The sequence below is a fragment of the Melanerpes formicivorus genome, unplaced genomic scaffold (assembly GCF_026170545.1).
Source record: "Melanerpes formicivorus ecotype bairdi unplaced genomic scaffold, bMelFor1.0.p_v2 SCAF_30, whole genome shotgun sequence".
In the NCBI taxonomy this organism is placed as follows: Eukaryota; Metazoa; Chordata; class Aves; order Piciformes; family Picidae; genus Melanerpes; species Melanerpes formicivorus.
The window spans coordinates 2,593,750-2,610,311 of record NW_027142382.1 but is presented as its reverse complement, the minus strand read 5'-3'; positions in this window follow the sequence as shown (position 1 = coordinate 2,610,311).

Here is a 16,562-nt window from a genome sequence, read left to right as displayed (position 1 = left end):
CTTGTTTTTTACATCTTTTGCCAGACTTAATTCTAAGAGGGCCTTGGTTCCTTGTAGCATGTCTACATACTCTGGCAACATTCCTGTGCTCCTCCCAAGTGGCCAGACCCTTTTTCCATGTACTATGATTTTCCTTCTTCTATTTGAGTTTTTCCAGAAGCTCTTTCTTCTGATACGGGCAAAACATGTTTTTATAGTCCTTTCTAGAACTACTAGCATGATTCACTACCACTTAAAAAGGATTGTGTGTGTAGCAGCTAGTATTTCTTAAGCAGCTGAGAATGGTTTTAAGAGCAAGGGATACCATATTGGCAGTACTGCCTATGAAAATATCATTCTCTTAGGCTACACTTTTCATTTAATGCTTGAGAAACTATGCTAGCAAAAGTCCAGAATCTCCAAACTGGTGTTCAACTGCAGAACAGACCACATATTCTATCAACATCTCAGGCTTAGTCTCCAGAAAACTGCAATTACTCTAATCCAGGTATGGATTTACTGTGAAGGAAAGGGTGGAACAAAAGGGAAAAAAAAGCCTTGTATGATGGCAGTAGTGGCATGAGATGTGTATGTGATTGTGTGTGGGAATTGTAGCTGTGTGCTGTCCTTGCTTTTCTTTCAGAGCTAGCTTACCTTGTTCTCAGGTTTGGATGAACATTTCACACTTTCAAAAGACTAGAGGGAATGCATCTCACCTGTGACCACAATGTGAGTAGTGCTCTAGTCTAGAAGGATGAGGACACCCCTGAAAGCAGGCAAGTGAGCAATGGGAATTGGACTTTGTATCAAAAGCTAGGTGATGCATGCCAAATCACCTTGCTGGGCTGAGCCAGCACCTCATTTCACAAAGGTTAGGAAGTGAGCATCAGTTCATAGAAAAACCTGAGCACTGATCTTGTGTGGTATTTCAGAAAGTGACTTAAAGGTGAATGCTTCCTGTCTCGTTAATGGTCTTGGTCCTTAGAGGAATCCAGTTTCTCTCATTATTTTTTGCAATCTGCCATAGCATAACAGCTGCACTTGACAAAAATCCTTGGGGAAAGAAGTCTGCTCTTGTTTCTTAAAGATTTGTGCATTCAAACAGAAGCTAGCAAACAAGCACAAGGAATTTTAGTCTGTCATTTTTGATATTATGTCAAGTGTTTACAGTCAGATCTTTCAAATGCCTTTGTGTCATAAAGAAACAGAGTTGAGACAGACAGTGAAAGACAGATTAAGCTCACCCAACAACTATCATTTGGTCTCTGTGCTTGATGTATGATGTAACATAGTGAAAAGATGTATGCTGGTGGTGTAAAATAGCTGTCACCAGCATTTTTAAAGATTTTTCTTAAGAAAATGAAAGAAAAAAAAGATTAAGGAAAATTTCCCTTAGTCATATTTAAACTTATTTTCAAAATTTCCCCCATTTTTCATCTTACTGTGGCCTGATGCCCTCGTCCTATGAAACTCTGTGCCATACCCTAAGGTTTTCTGAAATAGTAGAACTCAGTATTGAATATCTAGGCTGTGGCAAAAAAATATCTGTGACAAAAAATGTCTTTTCTCTCTTGTGAATGATTAGCAGAACGAAAAAGAATGAGCTCGACTCCCTCTTTCAAAAGATCTTAAAAGTCTCTTGGGAAAGACAGGGGTTTTAAATGTAATGCAATGAAATACAGTACTAAAACTTTCTGATGATGGAATTCTTCATTCTCAGGATTTTTTTTAGGATCATAGAATTGTTAGGGTTGGAAAGGACTTCAAGGATCATCTAGTTCCGACCCCTCTGCTATGGGCAGGGACCCCTCACACTACATCAGATTGCTCAGAGCCACATCCAGCCTGGCCTTAATAATCTCCAGGGAAGGGGCTGCTACCACCTCCCTGGGCAGCCTGTGCCAGTGTCTCACTACCCTCATGGTGAAAAAATTCTTCCTAACATCCAATCTGAATCTACCCCCCTAGTCCTATCACTACCTGAGATCCTGAGAAGTCCCTCCCCAGCTTTCTTGTAGGCCCCCTTCAGATACTGGAAGGTCACAATTACGTCTCCTCAGAGCCTTCTCTTCTCCAGAGTGAATAGCCCCAACTCCCTCAGCCTGTCCTCATAGCAGAGGAACTCCAGCCCTCTGATCATACTCGTGGCCCTTCTCTGGACACGTTCCAGCACCTCCAGATCCTTCCTGTAATAGGGGCTCCAGAACTGGACACAGTACTCCAGGTGGGGTCTCAACAGAGCAGAGTAGAGTGGGAGAATCAATTAATTGATTTCCTCTGCACATGTGGCACAAGATTACCTGTGAAGATTGTCCCTTCAAAAGTAGCCATGGAAAAATCATGCTTTCTGATTCAGATGCAGTTTGTGCCTGATTGCAGTGACATAGATCAGCCTTTTCCATTGATTGTTTGTTTGACTCATTGGACTTGCCAAGCTAGCATTGATTGGAATTGCTGAGCTTTTTTCTCACCTATGAATGACAATGTCACTTATGCATTTCAGTGAGCCCATTTGGACAAGACTGTAGAGGTTTAGAGCATTAGAACACTTCACAGTCTATACTTCAGGCTGGAGAATGCTTTATTACTATCTGGAGAAGGAAGGTGCCCTAGTTAATGCTTGAACTTCAAACTGAAATTTGGTCTGGTTGAAATGCAGAGAAATCTTTCAAACAGTGGAGAACACATGGCATCCCATAACGATGCTGATACTGAGAAATGGAAAGGCAATGACAAGAAAATGTTACCAAATGAATGTAGGCATTGTTTGCAGTTTGTGTTTTTCTTTTCTGAGTGTGAAATTTACCTGTGTGCATGTGTCACACAAATATATCCACCTCTTGAACAATGAAATTGGAGCTTCTGAGGTATTTTGATGTACAGTACTATGTCTTCTAAGCGGTGGGGCAGCATGAAGAGTGCAAATCACTTAAAAAGGAAACACCCTCAGGTGTCCTGTAAAGAAAAGGATGTATTTAGTCTGTAAGTGCTCTTTTGTGGTGCTGTCCTATATCTGACCTGTTCAGAGTAATTCATGCTGTGTTATAAGTTATTACCAGTCTCAGCAAGCGGTTTAGAGAGACCATATAATCCAGTGGCATAAATCTGGGTGGCATTGTTGCAGAGCAGTTTGCTGTCTGGCTGCAGTGTTTGAAATGTGTTATATTAGCAAATGGGAAAGTCATACTCTGCCTGTACGCAGAGCACCTAATAGAAATGCAAATAGCAGCATTAATGGCTGATAAATTAATTATGCTTATTAGTGAATTAATAATGAAATGAGGAATTAATTCCACTTTTTAGTGAAGATCATCTTAAATGTTTCATTCCTTCTTTAACTTCATTTTATAATTCCCCACTGTGATCAAGACTTCCTTTCTAGGCACCAGAATGGCTAGTCAGCCCTGTACCATGAGCACAGCCTTCAAGATTTAGATAAGATCTTAATCTAAGAAAATGTTAGCTCTTTCTTTTTAAGCAAATTTCACATTGTAAGGCTTATAAAAGAGATTTGTTTTGTACAGTTTAATGATATCTGGTGGGAATACTTCACAGCAGATAAGTTTTCCCTCAGGTTTTCATCCATGTTTAGTCTATTTCTTTCTGGCATGTTACTTATTGCATGAGGCATGTCAGTCTATTCTATCAGCAAAGATAAACCACCCATGAGTCACCTGAAATGAAAATGAGTAGAAAAAAAATTGGGTTGTGTAATAATTAAAAGAAAATTAGTAATTAAAAGAAAATTAAAACCAAATTGTCACCAAGCCATGAAACCTGAGAAGAAATACCTTCCTTTACAGCTTGGCTGTTAATACCTAGCAGTTGCTAGCTGTGCAGGAAGTTCCCTGTGTGAGACTTTATTTCAGCAATGTTCCCCTGCATCCCATAAAGCTGTTAGGATTCTTGTGATGTCTGAAAAAGCAAAAGAACTAACAGCATACAAGCATACTAAAGGCCTTCTGAGTTATAGAAATAGATGTCTAATGTCTTGCTTCTGAAGTTCAAGTCACAATATCACAGTATCACAGTATCCCCAAGGTTGGAAGAGACCTCAAAGATCATCGAGTCCAACCTGTCATCACAGACCTCATGACTAGACCATGGCACCGAGTGCCACGTCCAATCCCCTCTTGAACACCTCCAGGGATGGTGACTCCACCACCTCCCTGGGCAGCACATTCCAATGACGTATGGCTCTCTCAGTGAAGAACTTTCTCCTCACCTCAAGTCTAAACTTCCCCTGGTGCAGCTTGAGACTGTGTCCCCTTTTTCTGGTGATGGTTGTTAGAGAGAAGAGACCAACCCCTTCCTGGCTACAACCACCTTTCAGGTAGTTGTGGAGGGCAATGAGGTCACCCCTGAGCCTCCTCTTCTCCAGGCTCAACAATCCCAGCTCCCTCAGCCTCTCCTCATAGGGCTTGTGCTCAAGGCCTCCTTGTTGCCCTTCTCTGGACACATTCAAGTGTTTCGATGCCCTTCCTAAATTGAGGGGCCCAGAACTGGACATGGTACTCAAGGTGCAGCCTAACCAAAGCAGAATACAGGGGCACAATGACTTCCCTGCTCCTGCTGGCCACACTATTCCTAATGCAGGCCAGGATGTTGTTTCAAGTTTAGTTAAGCCCCAAGGCTCGGGTTACCATCACATTTGTAAACAGTGGAGACACGGAATTCTTGCCATCAGTAGATGGCCTTACTTATAAATTATCAGGATAGGCAGGTAATTCTGGAAATGGCTTCCTTTTTATATGTGCTTTGATGGGCCTCTTTCTTTTTTTTTTTAATCAGACACATCGACACTCTGACAGTGATTGTGTTGTTCAGGAATGCCAGATCTATCCATTATATCCCTGCACTCAGTGGTGAGATGTCACACTGTCACCATGCCATTAGCTTATGGGGGGATTCTTATTTATTTATCTATTTATTTATTTATTGTTTCCTTAAAGATATAAAGCACCCTGAAGTGTTCAAGAACTACATGACTGGCCATGACAGCTGATGGACTTGTGAAAGTTAATGACCAATGTTAAGCAATCAATCTGCCAGCTTTTGATGAAGTAAATTAAAGCAAAACAGAAGTCAACAGCCACTATAGCATGTTTCCAGAGGTGCAATAGCTTTTGGTAGTCACCCACAAACTAGCATAGCTGCTTTAGTCCCTTTGGCAGCTGCATTGCACCTTCTTCAGTATCTCAAACTGAGGGCACACCAGCAGGATGTTCTGTTGTAGCAAATGGCGTCTTCCTGAGCGTGGAGTCCAGCTGAGTTTTCCTTTCCAACTCTGCTATGAATAAACCCAAAATTCTTCCTTGCCCTGCTTCTAGATTCCTAGCATAGAGCACATCATGCCAATGAAAATGTTTGACAAATTTTGTACGTTGCAGAAAAACTGGCATTCTATTAAGAAAAATCATGTGAGCCTGCAGTAAGCCTTAATGGCCTGTCCTCACAAAGTAATTTTTAAATGCTTTATCCTATCTCCTGTTTTGCTTTTATTTCTGAGACACTGGATGAAAAGTATGGGGCTTCAGGACAATTTTTTTCTCTAAAGCTACACATTTCTTTTAGCAGTTAATTGTGAGAAAAACAAGAAATGAATCTATTTTTAAACACGTTACTCTAGTTTAAGTCAACTTGTTATATGTAGAAGTCAAATGTATGCTACAAACCATCACATCTTTTTACTTTCTCTTTAAATGCATCTCAGCTGAATCTTTGTGACTCATTTCTCTTGTTGTCAAGAAGCACACTCCCTTATTGCTTCTTACTTTTCTAAGGGGATGCTGCTACCACTACACTGTGCATTGAGGAACTCTATCTCCTAAACCTCTACCTTTCTTGACCCTGCTGTCCTAGCAATCTAACTAGGGTAAAAACACTAGAAAGATGTTTAATCATTATCCTGCACTTTGATTTTTAATTTATTTCAAAACCATCATCCTGGTTTTACTGGGATGGAATTGCAGGTTAGCCAGGGGCTGTGGGGCATTAGCAGTTCTGAGTCAGCCAGGACAGCTGACTTGAGCTGGCTCACAGATGTATCCCACACCATAAGCATCACACTTGGTATAAAGGAAGAAGTTTGCTGAGGAGAAGGAAGTGTTGTACTAGAACTTCCTTCTTGGGTTCCTCTCCCCCTCTCCCCCTTATCCCCCTTCACCCCCCTTGCCTTCCTCATTGTTGTGGCTGCTGCACCTTTTCTGGGCTGAGTATAACTTGATATATGTTGTATTGAGACTGGTCTTAATTTGTTTATTTCCTTAAATTGATTTTTCATTTTGACCTATGGAATTTCCCTCCTTTTCCTAATTTCCCATCTCTGCTGGGGAGGGGGCCACTGGGTGACAGAGTAACTGCTACAGTTTAGCTTGAGATACATGCCAAACATAGACAATCATGATTCTAGATATTGCTGTTTCTCATAGCTTCCTCTCTTCAGAGAGCTTCAGAGAAGGTAACTCCTCTTTCAGGACAGATGCAATCTCTACTACTGTTACTAATGGCACTTTGCTGGATGGACACAAAGACAAAGATATATATTAATGAGCAGTTGACTTTCATTTTGGAGTCAAGTAACTTTTATGTACTTGTGCTTAATGTCCACAAAGAAGGGGGCCAAAGTCCACACCACAATGCACTTTCCTTCTGAATTACCACCATTCATTCTGCAGACAAGACAAATCATGGTGGCTGGTATCACCAACTTAACAGAAGCCAACAGAGTTACCCTGGTTACATACACAGCCCTTCTTTTCACAGTAGCAAAGAATCATGTTAACGGTGGGTCATGTACATGGTTGACTTTGTGCAAATCAGGTTAGATAGCATAACTACAACATTTTTCACTTGTCAGCTGAATTGGCCTTGCCATGTCTGTCACCAAACTTCCCCTAGTTGGTGTCAATGTTAGTACATCTCTGCATGCAGAACTTAGCCTTTTTTTTCATTTCAGCAACAATTAGAATGTACATTCCATACACCTGTCTTTGTGCTTTAGTTACAAGAGAATAATTGAAATGCAAGTAAGAAATATTCACTTAGAAAATAATAGAACACAATGATTTAATGTAAGCTCTGTCCTAGCTCAAGGAGCCTCTTATTATCACTGTCTCTTTAGCTTTGGATTTTGAGACAGAGCACTATGTTTAATTATTTACTTGTTGCTATAGTGGTGTTAAATGAACCTCTGAGACTGTCTGGTGGTAGTTAGAGCAGTCACCTTGCAAATACTACAGCAGATATGCAGCCATTGAAGTTCCCAGAGATTCAAGAAGGGGGAGGAAAAAAAAAAAGAAAGAAAATCAAACCCTGCACTCTGCATTTAATGATTCAGGAAGCTCATAGAAAGTGAGCTGTTTCTCTTAGAACTGTCCGCGTTTTCTCTTTTCCTGCTCCTTGCCATTTTGCATTACTTCAGTGTATAAAAATGAGTTTGCAGGCTTTCAGGTGCCGAGGCTGTTAACTTACCAAATATCTCCATATTCAGACAAGTTCAATCTATACAAAGAGCACAATGGTGCATAAAACAGTTACATCACATGCTGCAGCAGTCTGATTTATTTCATGAAATATGTAACAAATGAGCAAATACATTTTGAGGCTGCAGGCATGAACATTGTCGGCTTACAGTAATTCAGCATGACCAATTGAGTTGAAAACCATTATTTGTGATGTGCTAGTTGATGAGTTAGCAGCAGTGTAAGTTGTTTTGGATGTGCAGATGCGAATTTTATGAAAGGATACAAAAAATTATTGAAGGAGAAGAGACATGACAAAAAGGAAGAAAGAAAATTATGTAAACTGAAATTTTCTGTGGCAAAAATCCAAGATTTGTTTGGGCTGAAGAAATCTGTGGTGTTTGTTAAGGAGGAGAAACTTCATTTTATTTATAATTATCATTCTCCTTCATAGAACTCACCACTTCATCTTGTCCTAGTTTATGCAAAAGCACATTAATAAAATGTTTACTTACAGCTCTTTTAAAGTAATACCAAGTGAGGAACTTGTCTAGGATGAAAACTCAAGACTCTGGCCTTGCTTTCCATCCCCTCCAGAGAATATTGTTGTTACTCTAAGAGGAAAGGAATAAGAAAAGAAAATCCCTGAAAGGTAGAAGATCCATATGGGAAAGAGCACAGATAGGATCCTTGCTCATAAATACTATCTGATAGTCACTCCTTGAGTCACAATGAGAAGTACCAGTTTACTGAAATAAGTAAAGAGATTGTTCTATGGAATTGCAGTTTTATACTGCACCTTGGGTGATTTAAATTCCAGTGATGGCCATGGAAGTTTTGAGAAACAAAATAGGAGGTCTGTGGCTGAAGATAATTATAGGCTAACTTGTAAAATGGATAATTAAGGTCATGGAGAACAGGGAAGGTGCCAGGAGGAAAGCCAGTGTCACTCCAGTCTTCTAATAAGGCAAGAAGAAGGATTCAGGAAACTGCAGGTCAGTCAGCCTTACCTCCATCCCTGAAAATGTGATGTAGTAGCTCATTCTGCAGGTCATCCCTAAACATGTGGAGGAAAAGAACAAATAGTCGACATGGATTAATGAAGGGGAAATCATGTTTGACCAATCTAGTAGCCTTCTATGGTGGTGTGACCAGCTGGGTAGGTGAAGGGAAAGAAGTGAATGTTGTCTACCTTGACTTTGAGAAGGTTTTTGACTGCCTCCTGTAACATCCTCATAGGCAGCCTTAGGAAGTGTGGGTTAGATGAGTGTACAGTGAATTACATTGAGAACTGGCTGAATAATGGAGCAGAGATTGTTGTGATCAGTCGTGTGGGGTCTGGGTACTCTGGAGTGTATTAAGACAAGTACAGCCAGCAGACTGGGGGAGGTTCTTGTCCTCCTTTGATCTAGTGAAGCCACACACTTGAGTATTGTGTCTGATTCTGGGTTCCTCAGTGCATGAAGGACAGGAAAATACTGGAGGAAGCCAAATGGAGAGCCATAAAGATGATTAGGAGACTGGAGCATCTCTCTTACAAGGAGATCTGGGACTCTTCAGACTGGAGAGGACTGAGAGGGGATGTTATAAATGAGTATACGTATCTAAAGACTGGAGGTTATGTGGATGGGGGTGTGCCCTTTTCGGTGGTGGCCAGTGATAGGACCAGGGGCAATGTTTACAAATTAGAGCACTTGAAAGAGGTCTCTTGGACTTAAGGAGAAACTTCTTTACTTTGAGAGTGACAGCACTGGAAGAGACTGCACAAAGAGGTTGTGGAGTCTCTTTCTCTGGTGACTTTCAAAACCTGTCTGGATACTTTCCTGTGCAACTGATCTAGGTGTACCTGCTTTAGCAAGGGGGTTGGACTAGATGATCTCTGGAAGTCCCCTCCAATCCCTGCTATTCCATGATTCTGTAATTAGAGTCAGGCTGACAAGCACAATTCAGGGGCAAATGTGCAGACAAGCAGCTCAAACAGTTCTACATCAGGACAGAGCACTTGTGAATTGGGGACCTGTCCCACATCTACTGAATCTATTAAATGTAAGGCTGGGAAGACGGTGGGAAACCCCTGTACTCCTGACCTAAGAGAAAAATAATACATGTCCTGAAATATTTTTCCTTGAGAAAGTTTTTATATGTTTTGGGGGATGGGGGGAATAAAATCTGTAATATTGCCTGCAACCTGTCCAGATCTTGAAGGTCTCTTCCAACCTGGTTTGGTTTATTCTAATAAAGGTTTATTCTAATTCTAATAAAGGTTATTCAGTCACAGTACTGCTGTTTTTACTTAGGAATGTTCTAGTAGGACTCACTCAGTTTTGCTTCAGTGGATAAAGCTCCACAGGAAAGCAGGCAAATGGAAGAGATACACTGGCTCAATAGAGTGAAACAGCTGATAGGCAGCATCTTTACTTTTCCTACTCACCTTTAGCACAGACCTTAGATTTTGAAAAATATATTGTGCTCTTACCTTGGTCACTCAAAAATCTATTTCAAATCTATGTTGAGTAACATGCTTAGTGCAAATAGAGCAGTGACTTCTGGGATAAAAAATACCCTTAACTTACCCTCATATAATATACAGTAAGCTGGAGCTGCTAGAGCATGAGGCATGAATTCCATTCTCCTAGTATTTGGAGAGTTAGTCTGTGCCAGTACCTTGCATAGCTCAGGATGAATCAGTTCTTGGCGTTTGTCAAGACCTTCATCTTAGAGATACAAAAATCAATAAATCTGCAATTTGCTGGAATGGACTCATTGATAAAGTCAAGATATTTCTGTTAGGTTTTCATAGGAAAACTAATTCAAAGGACTTAATAAACAAATGTAAGCTCAGGCAAATGGAAACAAAGATGCAAAAGTATTGAAGTAAAAAAGTTTTAAATATTTCAGCTTCCAAAGTCTCAAAGTTGCCTGGGAATGTAACCTGCAACAGTGACATTAATGAACTCCACCTTAGAAAATAACTTAATTCCTTTTTCATAGGTTGGAAAAGCAACTTTGACTTTTTCTGCATATATATATAATTTGTCACATCATATAGGCATAGAACTGATAATCTGTGGACTTCCTTTACAGTAAACCAAACACACAATTTCCAGGGGTTCTGCACTGTACCTTTTATATATGACCATCTGAAAATAATTTACATTGGGTCAATTACAGATTTCTGGTATTACAGATTTCTTCTATATTAATAGATTTAAAGTCCTTTAGGAACTATGTAATGATCTAAGTCTAACCAATGCCATTTATGGTGAAGTCTGCGAATCAACTAAATTATCTGAGCACCATTCCTCTAACCACCAGATGATCCTTTATTTTCAATACTCAGAATATGGTGAATAATCCTGGTAAATGATCTGTGGATCTTTGCAGTGGTTCAAGGTTCATAAAAGACATGCCAGAAACTGTAACTACAAAAGACTATATTTTATTTCTGGCTTCTGTGACAGGGACAAAGTTCCAAGATGGCACAAATAAGCCCAAAGAGGAACAAAGACATTTAGACGCAACAAAAGCATCTTGTTCAAAAATCCTGTTTATAGCAATTTTTCTTGCCTCCCCAGGAATTTTGGAGACATTAGCTACTGAAGTATTTTATTTAGATTTCAGTCCCTTGGAGCCAAATGATTTCTAATTTTATTTATTAGATTCTGTTGTAGGCTAAGGGGAATTCAAGAGTTGATTGGTATTACCATAAAGAAAAGTTATCCAGAGGCTAGAGAGACCTAGGGGGACAGGCAGCTTGTCCCAGGATATTGTAATCTGTTATTCTGGTTTCCTGTATCTCTCAAGCTGCGCCAGGGGAGGTTTAGGCTGGAGGTTAGGAGGAAGTTCTACACAGAGAGAGTGATTGCCCATTGGAATGGGCTGCCCAGGGAGATGGTGGAGTCACCATTATTGGAGGTATTCAGGAGAAGACTTGATAGGGTGCTTGGTTGCATAGTTTAGTTGATTAGGTGGTGTTGGATGATAGATTGGATGCAATGATCTTGAAGGTCTCTTCCAGCCTGGTCTGGTCTATTCTATTCTATTCTATTCTATTCTATTCTATTCTATTCTATTCTATTCTATTCTATTCTATTCTATTCTATTCTGTTCCGTTCCGTTCCGTTCCGTTCCGTTCCGTTCTCTGTATAAGGGATTGTATAGCCAATTCTCTCTTTCTTCTCTCAGTCTTGGGATGGGTGTGTGCTGTTATCATATGGTTTGTAGGGGAGAGACTTTTTCCTACTGAGGCTGAGTGGAGTGGAGGTTTTTGGAAGGCTCTGGATGATTTGGGCCTGATAGGTGCAGGTGAAGAACTGAGCTTAATTTGTGAATGTATTCCTTTTACCTGGATATCTTTTGTGTGTATTTGTAATCAGAATTTCCATTTAAGCTTCCAATCCAGTGTGGGGCATTTTTGTTTTACTCCTTGAGAAGGGGTAAAATATCTTTTCTGTTCCTGAGGCTGAGGGACCTGGGGCTTTTTAGTTTGGAAAAGAGAAGACTGAGGGGGGATTTAATAAATGTTTATAAATATCTGAGGGCTGGGTGTTAGGAGGGAGGGGACAGGCTCTGCTCACTTGCTCCCTGTGATAGGACTAAGAGCAATGGTTGTAAGCTGCAGCACAGTAGGCTCCACCTCAACACAAAGGGGGACTTCTTTACTGTAAGGGTCACAGAACACTGGAACAGGCTCCCCAGGGAGGTTGTGGAGTCTCCTTCTCTGGATACTCTCAAGGACCATCTGGATGTGTTCCTCTGTGGCCTGAGCTAGATTGTATGGTCCTGCTCTGGCAGGGGGGTTGGACTCTTTGGGTCCCTTCCAACCCCTGACATCATCCTGTGATTCTGTGATCCTTTTGTCCTGGGCAGCTCATGGCTCAAAACTAGGACATATTGCTACAGAGAATAGATTTGGTCTAGTTGGCTATCTATAAAGAGCAAGTTGGCTATCTATAAAGAGAGCTAAAGGATAGAGTCAATTACAGATTTGGAGATTAAGTCCACAAGTGAACAGATCTGTAAGAAATCTAACATCTGCCATCATTTATCAAATGGCACTGAATCAGCTTGTGGTTTTGTGATGCAGGTAAGCAGAGCAAGATTTTGAATGCAGGATTTAACTTTGTGTAGCATAGGTAAATCTAGGTTTTCTTCTGCATAAAAATACACCAGTATAGCTCTTCTCAAAGACATATTGATGGAGGTTGATTCTTCAACCTCCTGTGGATGCTTTTTTTCCCCAAGCAAATGAGGCATTGCAGCTGTAAAATGCTATTGCTGTTATTTGCTCACTGCTTGAGTAGTGTGAGCCCTCCAGCATCAGGCTTCCTGGCCTCTTGAACACCTCACTGAAGATAATGAATAGCTTCCTGTATGACAGTAGTGGAGGTGTTCTTGTACTGAAAATCTTAAGTTGAAGTTCTCATTGCTGCCATACTGACAATGCATTCAAATACTGTGTGGCTGGGTACAGCTGTTATGATAGAGTTAATAGGAAAGGTGTTTGTAAAAATGACCAAAGTGTAACTTCACTTTCTTACTCTTATTGGTCTTTGCAGTCATGATGTGGTCATGTTGCAGGGTCCCAGGTACAGCTGTACTATTGTGGCTGTTCACACTACCACTTCCCCAACCTAGATCAAGGGGAATGGGAACACACATGTATAGGGCCAGAGCTGTAAGCCAACGTTGTGTGATTTGACCTGCTGTTGTGCAGGGAGGAGCACACTTCATGGCATCCCAAGGACTCCCACAAGTTTTTAGTGAGAGGCAAAACCACCTGAGCCAGGACTGGGGACTTACAGGAGAACAGCATTTCCCTTTTGACTTCCACTAACATGACTGGAAGTACCTCATTCACAGGCAAATCCCTATCCTCCCTTGCTAGAATGTAGTTAGACTCTTATGAAATGGGAGGCTTAGTTTTGGACTACTTTTCATTGGTCCTACTGGAATAAGAAGAATTCCTGTTCATCCAAATTGTTTTCAAGGAGAAAAGCCAGTTAAGAGAGGGATTGCATTGTCTATCTTAAATACTTTGATTTATGGATTGACTTATTAGCTATTCACTCCTGCTTTCTTTATGTTCTCAATTGGATTTATTTCATTCTATTTTTGGTTTTTTGGGCTCTTGTGAACCCAAATTCAAATACATCCATGGTGTACAAATGCAGGTATCGTTCCCTCTGTAAATACAAAAAGGCATCAAATGCTGCCATAATCTGTTGCTTCTTGACATGTTTACTTTGTCACATGGCTAAATGAATTAATCTTTCTGGATAGAATGCAACTTCATAAAGGAGCCTGCTTTTTCTAAAAAGGCAGGACATTTTGCTTAGTATTAGTAGTTTCACCATTCTTAGGGTCATGAAATTAAGAAATCACATTTCTTTCTCTTACATCACCCAAAAGTTACAAGGCAATATCTGCTGCTACAACCTCAGCATTGTGATAGAGTGCTCACTCTATGCTGTGCGGGGGGCTTAATGAGGTCATACAAAAGGCTGTGCTTCCCTCTGTCATCCTGTGCACTGAGGCAGGGCAGATCTATTAGTGTGTTTGAGTCCTGCATCAGAGGAGATCAGCAGCTGGAACGGTAGAGAAAGACAAGGCTATGGCTGCTGCTCTGCATGGCAAAGAAGCTTGATGAAGCTTCAGACAAACAAATGAGTCCTACTGAAGATGAACAGTAGTGACTTCCAATCACCCTCTCATTAATGCTGTGGAGGCACAGAGTTCCCTAGCATTTTTAATAGCTGGAGTGTTTCTTTAAACAGTATGGTATGGGGAGGCAATAGGTAACTTTAGCTATCTGTGTGTTTTGAGGGAAAGCATCTGCCTTTGGTGATTCATTGACTTCAGCATATCCTATAGAATCATTCTGTCTGGAAAGGACCTCTGAGATCAAGTCCAGCCATTTCACCCACTCCACAGCCACAGCCTCCCCTGCCACAGCCTGAGGCCATTCCCTCTCATTCTATCATTAGTTACCTGTGAGAAGAGACTATATCTAACAGTGAGGATTCCCAGATGTGAAAGATTGAGGAGGTAACTAGCAGGATGGGCAAATTTTCCAGTTTTCAACTTTTGCAGGAAATTGTTATTTCTTCGGGGTTTTATTTAGGTTTTCTTGGATTTGGCTTGCTTTGTTTGGATCAAGGACCTTGTTTAAAGAAACACAAACAACAACAACAACAACAACAAAACCCAAAACAATGAAAAAGCACAAAAGAAACCCCAAACAGGTAAACAAAACAAACAAAAAACAACCAAACAAGAAAACCAAACAAAAATCACCCAACCAAAAAAAAACCACTAAAAAAAGACCAAACCAACAAACCCAGCAAACAAGCAAAATTTTTCCCAAAGCAATGATTTCACTTGGAATGATTCCCCTCCCCCCCCCCCCCCAGGAACTACATGGAAACTGTTCATATATTGACTGTGTTCTGAGAGAAAGGTATTTTTTTTCTGAAGTGGAGAATAGAAGTCCTTGGCTTTTGAAAGGATTTGGCATTTTAGATTAATCTGTTTCCTTTTTTGTATCCTTATCATAGGCACTGTGGGATCAAGATATTTCTAGAAGTAGTGTTCTGTTAAAGTGATTACAACAGAAATGGGTTTTAACCACAGATGTGAAAAAAAAAAACAACACATAAGAGCCAATAATTAACAGATGCTGTTTCTTCTAAAAGATCCTTTTTCAGCTTTGGGCAGTGTAGTCTTCCCTGCTGTGGACTTATCAGAAGTAGAGATTTATTCAGCTAGAGCACTGGGCTATAAGACTGTAAATCTAAGGTCTGATCTCAGCTCTGTCTCAGAATCTGGCTTTGCCATCTATGACAAGTCAGACTCCCTGTACCCCAGAGCTAACATGAAAAAAAGGTAGTGATAACTTGTGTAATTCTCTACAGCCATGCTGAAATTAAATCAGTTGAGACTGTAGGATGCATTTCACATTCTTGTGTGGATGGGTGGGTGAATGTAGTAACAGGATGGGTAACAATATATACATGTAAGGAAAATCACTTGTCACCAGTCAAAGGGCAAGGCAAAGATAATAGGAACAGTTTCCTTCTCTAGTGTATGAATATGCACACAAGAGGTGCTTGTGGACCTATTTTTACTACTTTTGACTAAAAATTGGTGGAAGTATGTGGATGTTGGTGAATATATGACTACAGGAGCAAGATCATGTAACAATAGTTAACAACAAACTCATGTAAAATTATCTTTTGCAAAGATGCTATTAGAGGGAAATGGGACCAGGAAAAACATTGTCCTAACATGTGCCTAGAACAGGTGAGTTTACAAGAGCAACCCGGTACAGCTGTGACAGGCAGAACAAGTCTGCTGTGCTGACCATTTAATGGTATGGCAAAGTGCTTTAATGTGGCTGTGCTCAGCCTGCAAGTGATCTTATTTTGCATCACACAGGCAGGTGAAGAAGAGACTTGTTTGCTAATTAGTGTTATGATTTGAAATGCACAGCTGTAATGAAGCATGAAATGGCAGTCACAAGTGATATTCCTGCAACCCTTCTGTGTCAGTGTGATGAGATGGCTGCACTTTGTCAATATCATCAGGTAGAAAGTCCCAGAAGAAAAATACTAGTTCAAGTGAGAATGGGTTATTTAATAGAGGGCAATTAAAGAGAGTGATAGTCCTAATTGCACATGCAAGTGCAGAAACTAGTTAGAGTTTTAATGGTGTGGTGAGAAGAATTATAGTCTATTTGGTTCTGACTGTTAAGCATGCTGCAAGGGAAACATGCTAATTCAGAACATCAAAAAGCATTAGAAAAACCCCACCAGATAAAAGCAATACTGAGAACCTCACCAACCAGATCTGCTGTTGAATGAACTACACTACAGAAAGTACGGGGTTGAGTCCCGCAGAAGCTATGAAGCCACTGCTCCACAAACACATCAAGGTGGCAGATAGTACATGAGTATTTTGAGGCATCCAGAGTACTACGTCCTGGATGGTTGGCAGTACCAGGGGTATTTTTAAGAGGCATTCTATTTCAGATATGAACTTCTGAGAATTCTTTTGAAGAAGATTTGATGGGATAAATTATGTTACTCAGAGTGTAGAGGTCCAGAAAGAACAAACAGGTCT